We start from the raw sequence: 14,771 nt of genomic DNA, 5'->3' as shown, positions 1-14,771 counted from the left end.
TGAGCCGCTCTGAGACTCTTCGAAGTGGAGGGCGGGATATAAATCCAATATCTTCATCTACCTCACAGGGTGTCTGTTGTGGGGGAGGAAGGTAAAGGAGATTGTGAGCCGCTCTGAGACTCTTTGGAGTGGAGGGCAGGATATAAATCCAATATCTACCTCACAGGGTGTCTGTTGTGGGAGAGGAAGGCAAAGGAGATTGTGAGCCGCTCTGAGACTCTTCGGAGTGGAGGGCGGGATATAAATCCAGTATCTTCATCTACCTCACAGGGTGTCTGTTGTGGGGGAGGAAGGTAAAGGAGATGGTGAGCCGCTCTGAGACTCTTCGGAGTGGAGGGCGGGATATAAATCCAATATCTTCATCTACCTCACAGGGTGTCTGTTGTGGGGGGGGGGGGAAGGCAAAGGAGATTGTGAGCCGCTCTGACTCTTCAGAGTGGAGGGCGGGATATAAATCCAATATCTTCATCTACCTCACAGGGTGTCTGTTGCGGGGGAGGAAGGTAAAGGAGATAGTGAGCCGCTCTGAGACTCTTCGGAGTGGAGGGCGGGATATATATCCAATATCTTCATCTACCTCACAGGGTGTCTGTTATGGGGGGGGGGAAGGTAAAGGAGATTGTGAGCCGCTCTGAGACTCTTCGGAGTGGAGGGCGGGATATAAATCCAATATCATCTTCTTCATGCATGCTCCTCTCCATTTTCCTGCTATATAGAAGTCTTCACATCTGGAACAGGTAATATTGCCCTCTTCAACAATCCCTAAAAATCCGTATCGATCACCTCTATTTCCCTAGCTCTTTATTGTGTGTTTCTGTATTGTTTGTGTGTGATTGTATTCTTCTACATATTTTACTAGTAAACATTTTAAAATATATTTACTCTGGAGTCTTCCTTCTGATAATTCCTTCGTATTATTGGTGGAAAGATCTCTGCTCAGATTGGCTCTACCTAAGTCTCCTTGCTCATTTCCCCATCTAAAGAGGAGACAGCTAGTATTTCTAGTAACACATGGACTAAGAAAAAAATCCACATTTCACATCAACCTCTCTCTTCTTTTGCATAGATTATCAGAGGACGACTCATCCTGGTAGCAACATACGTCATCACAGCATAACTCTACCTGAACAAGCAGGAGGCACATATGTCTGCCTGTGTGTAGAGACCAAACTAATCTGTCAGTGGGCAATAATGCTCAGTGTGCAAATGTCAGTTGTTCATATAGCAGGCCTAAACAACATGGCAGCAGACAGCCTAAGCAGTGAAACAAGTGCTGAACAAGAGTGCTCCATATCAGACTGCTATCTGGCCCCAATCTTAATGGAATGAAGAGTCCCCAGGATAAACCTGTTTGCATCAGTAAGCTACAACAATGCTGTCACTTGTGTTCCAGGGCAGCCGTGAGCATAGGTTCTATGGGAGAAGCCATCCAGCGGCAATGGCATGGCCACCTCTTCTATATGTCTCCCCCTATTGGTATCCTCCGCACGGTAATTCCCAAGATAAAGGCAGACCAGTTGTCACGCATTCCTCTAGCCTTCTGGCTCAGAAAGGTGTGGTTCCTCACACTGTGGAAACTGACCAAAGGGCAATACAGGACATTGCCCCCCCCCCAAAAGGAAGATCTTCTTCATATGGGGCCTGTCTGCCATCTTCAGGTTCAATCCTTGCACCTGACCACTTGTCTAATCTTGCAGTAGAAGAGTTTTTGCACAAAGCTGAACAGGTTATAACTGCCTCTCACAAACGCACAAGAATGTTGCATAGTTATAAACAAATGATTTGTGCATTGGAGTGGCAAGCAAGGCATCGATCCACAATTGTGTAGCTGTGAGTAAAATCTTTGGTTACTTACTGGATCTGAAAGAAGGGGGTCTAGTGACCTCGCCTATAAAGATTCATCTAGCCACCATCTCTGCATTTCTTTGCCCCAGTTAATGGACAGCTTTCTCTGTTGTGAAGGCCAAAAGGTTTCTTAAAGGTTTAATATGATTCCATTAGTTGTACCCCCTGTCCCTCAAAGGAATTTGTCCCTGGCCCTGTCAAAATTGATGTATAAACCTTTTGATTCCATGGCTATTGCAGACTTTTCTCTTTTATAAAACTACCTTTTTTGCTAGCAATTACCTCTACTGGAAGGGTAAGCGGGCAGCACACTGTGACCCTCATTTTATTAAATTCCAATCAGACAAGTACGCAGACCTAGTGTAGAGTTCCTCTCTAAGGTGGTCACAATTCCACCTCAACTAAGACATCACCCTTCCAGTGTCCCCGTCCCCGATGTCATAGTTAGAACAAACACTACATTGACTAGATCAAGGATGGCCAAACTGTGGCTCAGGAGCCGCATTTGGCTCTTTCACACATATTGTGTGGCTCTTGAAGCCCCCACCACCCCATTGGCCAGTTTGGAGAAGACATTTGTCACTTTAAATCACTTCTCCGAGCCAAGCCAGACAGCAGCTTGGAAAATGCGTTTAAAGTTGCTTTCTTTCCACCTACACCTCCCTCCTCCCATCTATTTTCCTTCCTTCCTTCCGGCTCTCAAACATCTGATGTTCATGTCTTGCAGCTCTTCAACATCTGTTTATTCTATGTGACTCTTTTGTTAAGCAAGTTTGGCCACCCCTGCACTAGATGTATGAAGAGCACACTTTTTTTTGTTTGAAAAGGACAGAATGGTTCAGAAAGGATAATCGTTTGTGTGTTTCAAGTGGTCAAAGGTAGACTTGCATCAGTGCAGTCACTCTCTCACTGGGTAGTCTCTGCAATCTGAAAAGTTTACAACAAAGGTAAGATCTCTATCTTGCCTAGTGCCCCTGAAAGCTCACTCAACAAGGGCTCAGACATCTTCCACAACATTCCATGCCAGATTCATGCTGGAACATATCCGCAAGGCAGCAACTTAATTCATCCCCTCTAGCTTCATCAATCCTTACTTGATGGATATGGACTCCATAAGTGAAGCTGCAGTGGAAAAGGCTGTGTTACAAGTAATTTTCTATTAATCAGCCCACACCCTTTTCCTAGGGTAAGTGAGCTTGCTGTTCTCCCATGCACAGAAGCCATGATGATGAAAATGGGATTGCATTTACCTGTAACCATTGTTCACTGAGTGGCCTTTTGTGCAGGCAGATATCTCTCCCTCCTTTCCCCACTGTGCACTGCCTAACAGGACAGGAGCCTCCTCACAGCAGTGCAGGGAACTGAAAGGAGCACTTGCCTTGCCTTTGTCATGTGACCCTTTGGGCAGGAAAAAGGATCTCTATGGACAGAGGGGAGGGGGCCTAGAAGCTCCTTCAGAAAAGCTTGGAAGCTCTTTTTCATGGCTGGCCTGCAATCGTGCAGTCCCATGTGTGCCTGCACAGAAGGCCACTCAATGAACAAGGTTACAAGTATATGCAACCCCATTTTCTTTAACAACCAAGCAAGAAGAATGCATGTGGGGGTGGGGGGGAGCTTGTTTCAACCATTTCACCAGCTAATTTTTAGACTTAGATTGTCCTAACTATCCTTTGAAAGAACTTGTTTCAAATATTGCTGGTAGATCGTTGGGCCTCCATCCCTCAAAAAAAAAATTAACATAATCTATTGGTTCATCTGTGTGATGGTAACTTCTCTAGTAAATTAATTGAAGCGGGACTGTGTCCAGGACAAATAAATACTTTTTTAAAAAAACTAAATCTTGGGGGAAAGCCGACAGGAGATGAAATGTCTCTGGTTTGGGAGGACTCATCTCAAAGAGATGAAGGGTTAGTTGTTACCTTTCTACCGGGCAATAGATCAAAGTTGTCCACTGAGATGGTGACAAACAGTATGGAGTGTCTGCCAAAGTCTCGAGGCAACAGGAGGAAGGTTGCGCGCCTAACTTGCCTGGGAAATTATAGATGTTTGTATACAATTGCTAGAAGTATTCAAAGTAAAATTGGTGTTGGGATGTTTAGTGTTGGGAGAAAACCTAGACATTGTAGGAATTTCAGAAACTTGGTGGAATGAGAGAATCAGTGGGACACGGTGATTCCTGGATATAAGTTATATCAAAAGGATAGAGAGGAAAGGGTTGGAGGTGGGGTGGCTCTGTATGTCAGAGAGGGCATACAGTCCAGTAAGACTGAGGTAAAAGAATTAGATTCCCTTCTAGAAATGCTTTGGGTTGAAATCGAGGGCCCAAAAGGAAATTTAACTATGGGAGTTGGTTATCACCCACCAAATCAAAAGATAGAGGACGATTAAAATATGATGGAAGGATTAAAGATAGCGGCTAAACATAAAAACTGTGTTGTAATAGGTGATTTTAACTACCTGCAGTTTGATTGAGTCAATATGTGTTCAGGTCAAGAGAAAAAGATTGAGTTTCTAGATGCTTTCAATGACTGTGCTATGGAGCAGATGGTCACAGAACCTACCAAGGGTGCGGCGATCCTGGATTTGGTCCTAAGTAATGCCCAAGACTTGGTGAGAGATGTAAAAGTGATTGCACCACTTGGGAGCAGTGACCATAACGTTATTGATTTCACCATTTGTATAAATAGGGAGTTGTCCAAAAAGACCAGCACAACCACGTTTAACATTAAAAGGGGTAAATTCTCTGAGATGAGGAGGCATGTGAAGAGGAAACTGAAAGGAAAGGTAAATACAGTCAATACAGTCAAAGCCGCCCTGAGCCATTCGTGGGAAGGGCGGGATATAAATCCCGAATAAATAAATAAATAAATAAAAACTCTTGGGGAAGCTTGGATGCTATTTAAAACTACAATCCTAGAAGCTCAGATAAAATATATACCACAAGTTAGGAAAGGCACAAACAGGTATAAGAGAAGGCCTGCATGGTTAACAAACAAAGTAATGGAAGCTGTAAAAGGTAAGAAGGACACCTTTAAGCGGTGGAAAGCTAGTCCAAGTGAGATTAATAAAAGGGAACACAGGTTGTGGCAAATCAAATGCAAGACTGTGATCAGGCAGGCAAAAAGGGACTATGAGGAGCATATTGCAAAAAACATAAAGACCAAACAATAAAAATTTCTTCAAATATATTAGAAGCAGGAAACCAGCCAGGGAGGCAGTGGGGCCCTTGGGTGACCAAGGGGTCAAAGGATTACTAAAGGACAATAGGGGTGTTGAAAGACCTGAGTCAGATTGAGGTGACAAGAGAGGAGGTCCTACAACTGATCAATGAATTAAAAACTAATAAGTCATCAGGTCCGGATGGCATACATCCAAGAGTTCTGAAGGAACTCAAAGTTGAACTTGTGGATCTCCTGACAAAAATATGTAATCTTTCATTGAAATCTGCCTCCGTTCCTGAGGACTGGAAGGTAGCAAATGTCACCCCCATCTTTAAAAAGGGTTCCAGAGGAGATCCGGGAAATTACAGGCCAGTCAGTCTGACTTCAATACCGAGAAAGTTGGTAGAAAGCATTATCAAGGATAGAATGAGTAGGCACACTGATGAACACAAGTTATTGAGGAAGACTCAGCATGCGTTCTGTAAGGGATGATCTTGCCTCACTAACCTGTTACAGTTCTTTGAGGGGGTGAACAAGCATGTGGACAAAGGGGACCCAATAGATTTGTTTACCTTGACTTCCAGAAAGCTTTTGATAAAGTTCCTCATCAAAGGCTCCTTCGTAAGCTCAAGAGTCATGGAGTAAAAGGACAAGTCCTATTGTGGATCAAAAACTGGCTAATTAATAGGAAGCAGAGTGAGTATAAATGGGCAGTCTTCACAGTGGAAGACGGTAAGCAGTGGAGTGCCGCAGGGCTCAGTACTGGGTCCCATGCTCTTTAACTTGTTCATTAATGATCTGGAGTTGGGAGTAAGCAGTGAAGTGGCCAAGTTTGCAGATGACACTAAATTGTTCAGGGTGGTGAAAACCAGAGAGGATTGTGAGGCATTCCAAAGGGATCTGTTGAGGCTGGGTGAGTGGGCATCAACGTGGCAGATGAGGTTCAATGTGGCCAAGTGCAAAGTAATGCACATTGGGACCAAGAATCCCAGCTACAAATACAAGTTGATGGGTTGTGAACTGGCAGTGACTGACCAAGATCTTGGGGTCGTGGTAGATAACTCACTAAAAATGTCAAGACAGTGTGCGATTGCAATAAAAAAGGGCAACGCCATGCTGGGAATTATTAAGAAGGGAACTGAAAACAAATCAGCCAGTATCATAATGCCCCTGTATAAATCGATGGTGCGGTCTCATTTGGAGTACTGTGTGAAATTCTGGTCACCGCACCTCAAAAAGGATATTATAGCACTGGAAAAAGTGCAGAAAAGGGCAACTAGAATGATTAAAGGGTTGGAACACTTTCCCTATGAAGAAAGGTTAAAATGCTTGGGGCTCTTTAACTTGGAGAAACGTCGACTGCGGAGTGACATGATAGAGGTTTACAAGATTATGCATGGGATGGAGAAAGTAGAGAAAGAAGTCCTTTTCTCCCTTTCTCACAATACAAGAATTTGTGGGCATTCGATGAAATTGCTGAGCAGTCAGGTTAGAATGGATAAAAGGAAGTACTTCTTCACCCAAAGGGTGATTAACATGTGGAATTCACTGCCACAGGAGCTGGTGGCAGCTACAAGCATAGCCAGCTTCAAGGGATTGGATAAAAATATGGAGCAGAGGTCCATCAGTGGCTAATAGCCACTGTGTGTGTGTATATATATTGGCCACTGTGTGACACAGAATGTTGGACCGGATGGGCCATTGGCCTGATCCAACATGGCTTCTCTTATGTTCTTATCATTAACATCAATATCATGTGGTAAAGCACATATGCTATCTCTGGCATATAAACAGATATCTGGAACCAAATTATAGCATGATAAGAAGCAAAAGTGATATAAGCCACCTTGAAAGTACTTAAAAATCTGGCGCTGTTATGCCACCATATCATGATGGAATAAACTTTACCAACCAATTCCAAACTTATTTATACTGTCCCTTTTATTTCTATAGATTTCCTGCTGTGGTTAAGAGGGCAACCTTGGTTGATATTCTAAGACTAGGTCACCCGATTGTTAGCCTCCTCTCTAAATCTCGTGTAATATTAACTTTCTTGGTTGCATTCTGTACATAAACTAGCCATCTGGCAGAAAAATGCAGCTGGAAGAGCAGATGTGTCTTCTGGGCACACAGGAGACATGAAATGCAGGTCCAGACTGGATTAACAGCCCAATGCCAACTCCCTTGGCATAAGCGTGCACACCTTGCAGCCCAATGCCAACTGCCAATTGACACTGACAATGAGTCATCGCAGGAGCCAACCATATGCGATACCAGGGGCTACAAACACTCATGATGGGTTTGTATTACGATGGGAAGACACAACATCTTCCTAAACTCGAAGTGCTGCCACTGACCAGACAATTCCATGGTAATTCAACTCCTGGACTGCTTATCAACGATCTTTCTGAACTCTTCAACACTGTTTTCCTGTACCCTTTTGCATGCTTCATCTATGTGTAACTCTGCTCACTTCGTCTGCTGAAGTGTGCATGCATACGAACACTCACATCCTGAATAAAACTTGGTTGGTCTTAAGCTGCTACTGGACTCCAACTTTGTTCTATTGCTTCAGACCAACACGGCTAGGCACCCGGATCTAGCTCCCGTTTTCCTACTTTAACTTCTGGACTGCTCTCTAACACCGAGTTCTCTCCGCTCCCTGGCTTTGCCTTGCTGGTTGGCTGCAGATGCTGAAACCGGACACAGGAGACCTGCAGCCTGACTCAGGAGGTAGCCGAATGTCATAACATAGCAGGCACAGACTAATATCTATGAGGACTGGGTTGGGCCTGGACAGCGTTTCTTGCTCCATCTCACCCAATTCACAACAGCTTCTGACACCCAGGATTTTATCCAAGAAGGACCCATGATCCTCAGGAAAGTCCTGACTTCAAGAGCCAGCATTGTATAGTGGTTAAGAGTGGCAGACTTTGATCTGGAGAACTGGGTTTGATTCCCCACTCCTCCACATGCAGCCAGCTGGGTGACCCTTGCCAGTCACAGTTCTCTTAGCTCTCTCAGACCTACTCCACAAGGTGCCTTTTGTGGGGAGAAGGAAAAGGCAATTGTAAGCCACTCCGAGACTCCTTCAGGTGGCGAAGGGCAGGGTATAAAACCAACTCTTCTTCCTTCTGTTGGTCAGAGGGGCCCTCATTCTCCCTTTTTCACTAGCAGAAAACTGGGTTGGATCACACAACTGTGGCCATAAAATGCTCACTCTAACCACAGCGAACCCTACACTAGCGGTCTTATCAGCACAAACATTTCACCAAGTGGGTGTTGGAAGGGGGAGAAGTAAGCAGGCGGCCAGCTCGGGAGTCTGTTCAAAAACAAACTCAAAGAAAATGGCTGGTGAAATTACATTTCTATAGATGTTGTTAAAGTCTCACTTATACATGGACTCATTGGATGCTTTTGATCATGGTATTCCCATACATGTATCAGGAAGAAAGCTGTTTGAATGCATGTTTGTAGGCTCCATTGCTTAAGAAAAATTCCATGTTCTCCTCCAGGATATTGCTGTGGGTGAAAGACTGAGAACAGATTTGGCTCTAGATCAGTCCAGAAGTAAAGCACAGTAAAAAAAAACAAAATTAACATCTGTAGGGGCTTTGAAATAGAATAGCACTAAGAGAAGACTGCACTAAATTGTCTGGACCTGTCTAATTCAAATAAATTGCCTACAATTTTTTTGGGGGGTGGGTGGAGGCAGGAATGTGTCATCAAGTGCGACTTTCAACCTGCCAAAAGAGTAAACCCTCTCCCCCAGTTCAACCACCCTATCAAACATGGATGCAAAATACAGGTTTTTATTCCTTGCACAACCACCCTATCAAACATGGATGCAAAATACAGGTTTTTATTCCTTGCACAAACAGCAAGGAAAATATGAAAGAAATGGGAACCCAAAAAAACGTGTAGGGAGGGTGTAGTCCATTCTCTTTACTTCATTCCCTCTTCATTTTTCTGTAATGTTCCCCCTTTATCATCCCTTCCACTTGTCAATTTTCTTCTCCATTCTCCCCCTCCCCTTCTGTAAATCTCTCCATTTCTCCCCCTCCTGACAATCCTCCCTTTATTGCCTCGCCCACCCTTTTGCCTTCCCGTCAATCTCTCCCTTCCCTACTCTGACAAGCTTCTTCCCTTTCTCCCCCACCCCCTTCTTGTTAATATCCCTCCCCTTGGAGAGCCAGTTTGGTGTAGTGGTTAAGTATGCAGACTCTTATCTGGGAGAACCGGGTTTGATTCCCCACTCCTCCACTTGCACCTGCTAGCATGGCCTTGGGTCAGCCGTAGCTCTGGCAGAGGTTGTCCTTGAAAGGGCAGCTGCTGTGAGAGTCCTCTCAGCTCCACTCACCTTACAGAGTGTCTGTTATGGTGGTGGTGGGGGGAAGGTAAAGGAGATTGCGAGCCACTCTGAGACTCTTCGGAGTGCAGGGCGGGATAGAAATCCAATATCTTCATCTACCTCACAGGGTGTCTGTTGTGTGGCGGGAGGAAAAGAACATTGTGAGCCGCTCTGAGACTCTTCAGAGTGGAGAGCGGGATATAAATCCAATATCTTCATCTACCTCACAGGGTGTCTGTTGTGGGGGAGGAAGGTAAAGGAGATTGTGAGCTGCTCCGAGACTCTTCGGAGTGGAGGGCGGGATATAAATCCAATATCTTCATCTACCTCACAGGGTGTCTGTTGTGGGGGAGGAAGGGAAAGGAGATTGTGAGCTGCTCCGAGACTCTTCGGAGTGGAGGGCGGGATATAAATCCAATATCTTCATCTACCTCACAGGGTGTCTGTTGTGGGGGAGGAAGGGAAAGGAGATTGTGAGCCGCTCTGAGACTCTTCGGAGTGGAGGGCGGGATATAAATCCAATATCTTCATCTACCTCACAGGGTGTCTGTTGTGGGGGAGGAAGGGAAAGGAGATTGTGAGCCGCTCTGAGACTCTTCAGAGTGGAGAGTGGGATATAAATCCAATATCTTCATCTACCTCACAGGGTGTCTGTTGTGGGGGAGGAAGGGAAAGGAGATTGTGAGCCGCTCTGAGACTCTTCGGAGTGGAGGGCGGGATATAAATCCAATATCTTCATCTACCTCACAGGGTGTCTGTTGTGGGAGGAGGAAGGTAAAGGAGATTGTGAGCCGCTCTGAGACTCTTCGGAGTGGAGGGCGGGATATAAATCCAGTATCATCATCATCTTCTTATCTTGATCTCCTCTTGCTGGTGGGGGCTCACAAAAATTGCAGCAGGGGAATCTTATCCTCCCCCATGATGCTGAGCCCAGCATGGCTCCAGGCCAGCTGCAGCAGCTGTGGTGTCTGCAATTGTTTTGTGTCCACAGTAGTGCCTGGATGCTGCCGCCAGGCCTGAAGTGGCTCCTGGACACGACTGTTGGTGAGTCAGGCACAGCTTCCAGACTCAGCCACCAACACAGCCAGGTCTGGCTCTGCAGAAGGACTGCACTTGCACAGATGACACTCAGTTATTTTGTGAGGAATTTAACCCCACTCCAATTTTTTTTTTAAAGATTTCAGACCTTTCTATAAACCTGGGAAGCTTACTGGGAAATCAGCGTCAGTGCAGCTGTGATCTGCAGATATCTGTAGATGGAGGCCATACATCATTATTAGATCTATAAGTATTCCCAAAAGAGCAGCTTGGACTCTTGGAGCTAAACTGCTTCCAGACCAGATAAAAACTGCCAACAAAAGTGGGAGTGGCCAAGACACCCTCTCCATGGATTTAGTCTAAGAGCAGCCAAGGGAAGGCACAGCATAAAGTAAAGCAGGGCGGCTCAGCTATATCAGAGAGGCCAGCCTGGTGAATAATAATAAGCAACGTAGACATCTTGTATGTTTGGCAACTGGGCCATGAAGGTTGCTGGATAAGTTTGAGCAAGTAGCCCCTCTCTCAGCCAAACCTACTTCGCAAGCTTGTTGTGGGGATGGCAGAGGAAGTTTATACATCACCCAGAACACGTTGGAAGAAAAGCACGAGACAGACCCATGCCATCCATCATTTGCGTTTTTGTCAGCGTACGCTGCCCTTGTAAATCGCATTTCTCAAGATTGTTCGGATTCATTGCTGTTATGCATGCTATGAAAGCTCTTCAAGGTATGGTAAAAGAGGTTTCCTACTGTACACTTATAAAGAGGACGAGAGCACGGAGGCTGCAAAGAATGGGGCATGTTGTTGGAAGGAACCAGACCTTTACTTCTATTCCTGGCACAAGGGAGCCTTACAACTTCTCCATCCTCCAGTCCCTTCAGAAGCTACTGTTTTGAGGTGGAAATCATCGACTAACTGCAAGTGTATGTGATGAGCTTCTGAAAAGGAAGGGGGAGACTGAAATAGTACCAAAGGGAGGAACAGGTTATCCTCAGAATGCCAATTAGGCTCAAATAAAAATTGGTATGCTTTTGAGACCCTGTTTTGCTCATCTGCATGTGTTATAGATACTTATATAAAGTTGCCTTGGCTAGATTGTTATTTTTAACATTTTTGTATTTAACTTGTGGTTGGGGAGGTCAATAGCAGTGTTGCCTACTTAATGGATGGCAGAGAACTGATGGTTCACAATCCATGTCAATCCCACACTGTGGTTTCAATTTACCTTCTACTCCGAGGGCTGGGGCCACTGATCTACCCCACTGAAATTAGTTCCCTTTCTCGCAGCTCTGATTAAAATACTGCATGACATTTGCAAAGGCAAATAACAACGCCGCAGGCTTTCCAAAGCACACTGTGCTTTGCCTTAATATAAGCACAGCTGTCCTCCCACTGAACCTCCATGACAGAAGTATCTTCGCAAGCATTCTTCTGCAAGCAAGCAAATACCCTGAAACTGTGTAAGAAGCTTTTAAGCATTAATACATCAACTGAGAAAATCTACAGGTTACTAAAGGCAGGGAATGACAGTAAAACACGGCCTCAAAGGAGGGAGCAGAATGAAATAAGGCTCCCATGGAGGCCAGCAAGTGGCTTTCACTGTGGGATGCTCCAACACCAATGGTTTTTTTAACCTCCATAGTAACCGCCTGCAAGACTCAGTGCTGACCCCTGGCCAATAAATTCATAATTGGAGAAGCTCTTTGACCCCATTTTAGTCAGATGACACTGTCAGCTAACTGCCTCTGACATCAACCAGGCTAGGAGCCTTCCTAGATTGTGCTGGAATTCTGACCAGGCAGGGTAAATTCAACAAAAAAGGGCAACTAGAATGATTAAAGGGTTGGAACACTTTCCCTATGAAGAAAGGTTGAAACGCTTGGGGCTCTTTAGCTTGGAGAAACGTCAACTGCGGGGTGACATGATAGAGGTTTACAAGATTATGCCTGGGATGGAGAAGGTAGAGAAAGAAGTACTTTTCTCCCTTTCTCACAATACAAGAACTCGTGGGCATTCGATGAAATTGCTGAGCAGTCGGGTTAGAACGGATAAAAGGAAGTACTTCTTCACCCAAAGGGTGATTAACATGTGGAATTCACTGCCACAGGAGGTGGTGGCAGCTACAAGCATAGCCAGCTTCAAGAGGGGATTGGATAAAAATATGGAGCAGAGGTCCATCAGTGGCTATTAGCCACTGTGTGTGTGTGTGTTTGTGTATTGGCCACTGTGTGACACAGAGTGTTGGACTGGATAGGCCATTGGCCTGATCCAACATGGCTTCTCTTATGACACAGAGTGTTGAACTGGATGGGCCATTGGCCTGATCCAACATGGCTTCTCTTATGTTCTTATCATTAACATCAATATCATGTGGTTAGAACGGAAAAAAGGAAGTACTTCTTCACCCAAAGGGTGATTAACATGTGGAATTCACTGCCACAGGAGGTGGTGGAGGCTACAAGCATAGCCAGCTTCAAGAGGGGATTAAATAAAAATATGGAGCAGAAGTCCATCAGTGGCTATTAGCCACAGTGTGTGTATATATATATATGTGTGTGTGTGTATATATATATATATATTTTTTGGCCACTGTGTGACACAGAGTGTTGGACTGGATGGGCCATTGGCCTGATCCAACATGGCTTCTCTTACGTTCTTAACATGGTTGGTGGAACATGGAAGCACAACAGATGAGTTAAAAACTTTCCTCTACGAAGGGTATGTGGTCCATCACTTCAAATGTTCAAAAGAGTGCAAGAGCAAGTAAGCAACTTTTTTTTGCATTCTTTGCTTTCAGTGTAGGAACACAGATGTGAGACCAGTCACTGCAGTAAAGGAAATTCCCATGTCACTTGTGTCACTTTTTTTTTTGCAATATTTAAACTTGCGTTCATTAGCCTATTGTGGCAGAACAGGTTTCCACTGCCCTTTCACTGCCATGAGATCACCTGAGAGGCATCTGTATGATTATCTCTTCTAGGATTCTTTCTACTGGTTTTAAACCCTCAAGGCCAGTCACTTGTTGAATTCAAAAATATGTGCCCTCCAGGTTTGCTAAGAGCAAGGGAGGGAACCTGCTCCCAAACTGAGACATACTCATGCTCTCATGCCAGGTCCAGTTCCTTAGGAGAAAATACTGTGCAAACCAGGCCATTGTTACATATTAACTTAGGCCCTTAAGAATTCAGGAACAATGTCATTGATAGAGGTTTTCTAATCTCTCTTGAACTAGGAAAGGTGGGGGGAGTCTGTATTGAAAAGTCTTGTGCTGACAGAGCTGTGTGCTCACAACAGTTGCTCCTTACAGTAAAGCTGATCAAATAGTTTTGCTTCTATTGAAACCTTTTGCTATGAAAAAACCACCCAGTAAAATCAACCTAGGCGGTCTTCAAATAAGAACAACTTGTTCTGACATGGCGTTTCATACATTGCACAGATTCTCATCTCCCATTTTCTATGTAAGAGACATAAATAGGAGCTATACATGAGTGCAGACCTTTCTCAGATGTTCTCAAAATTTTGGCTTTTCATTAAAATTCCTTACGTTTTACGGTGGTTGATGTCTCCTGCAAATAATTCTGTGATAACATTTTGTCTTACCCCGACAGAACACAAAGTACAACAAAACAGAATAAAAAGGAAAAGCGAGTCTTTCACAGATGGAGAGATGAATAAGGAGATTCACTGCTGGAGGGAATATCTGGCTTCCTATAGACTATTGGGTTACATTTTGAAATCAGTGAACTGCGGTGTGTGTGAAAACACAGTAAAACACAACAGTCTTGATGAGAGCCCTTTCATTCTGGCCTCTGAACTGGTGTGTGTGTGTGTGAAGATACAAGAAACACAGCAGACCCAATGAGAGCCACACCCCCTCTGCTTCATTTCCTCTTCCTCTCACCCCTTCAATTGGTGAACTTAAGAACATAAGAGAAGCCCTGTTGGATCAGGCCAATGGCCCATCCAGTCCAACACTCTGTGTCACATAAGAACATAAGAGAAGCCCTGTTGGATCAAGCCAATGACCCCACCAGTCCAACACTCTGTGCCATATAAGAACATAAGAGAAGCCATGTTGGATCAGGCCACTGGCCCATCCAGTCCAACACTCTGTGTCACATAAGAACATAAGAGAAGCCATGTTGGATCAGGCCAGTGGCCCATCCAGTCCAACACTCTGTGTCACATAAGAACATAAGAGAAGCCCTGTTGGATCAAGCCAATGACCCCTCCAGTCCAACACTCTGTGCCATATAAGAACATAAGAGAAGCCATGTTGGATCAGGCCACTGGCCCATCCAGTCCAACACTCTGTGTCACATAAGAACATAAGAGAAGCCATGTTGGATCAGGCCAGTGGCCCATCCAGTCCAACA

This window comes from Heteronotia binoei, chromosome 8 (assembly GCF_032191835.1).
Source record: "Heteronotia binoei isolate CCM8104 ecotype False Entrance Well chromosome 8, APGP_CSIRO_Hbin_v1, whole genome shotgun sequence".
Classification (NCBI taxonomy): domain Eukaryota; kingdom Metazoa; phylum Chordata; class Lepidosauria; order Squamata; family Gekkonidae; genus Heteronotia; species Heteronotia binoei.
This window is presented reverse-complemented; position numbering follows the sequence as displayed.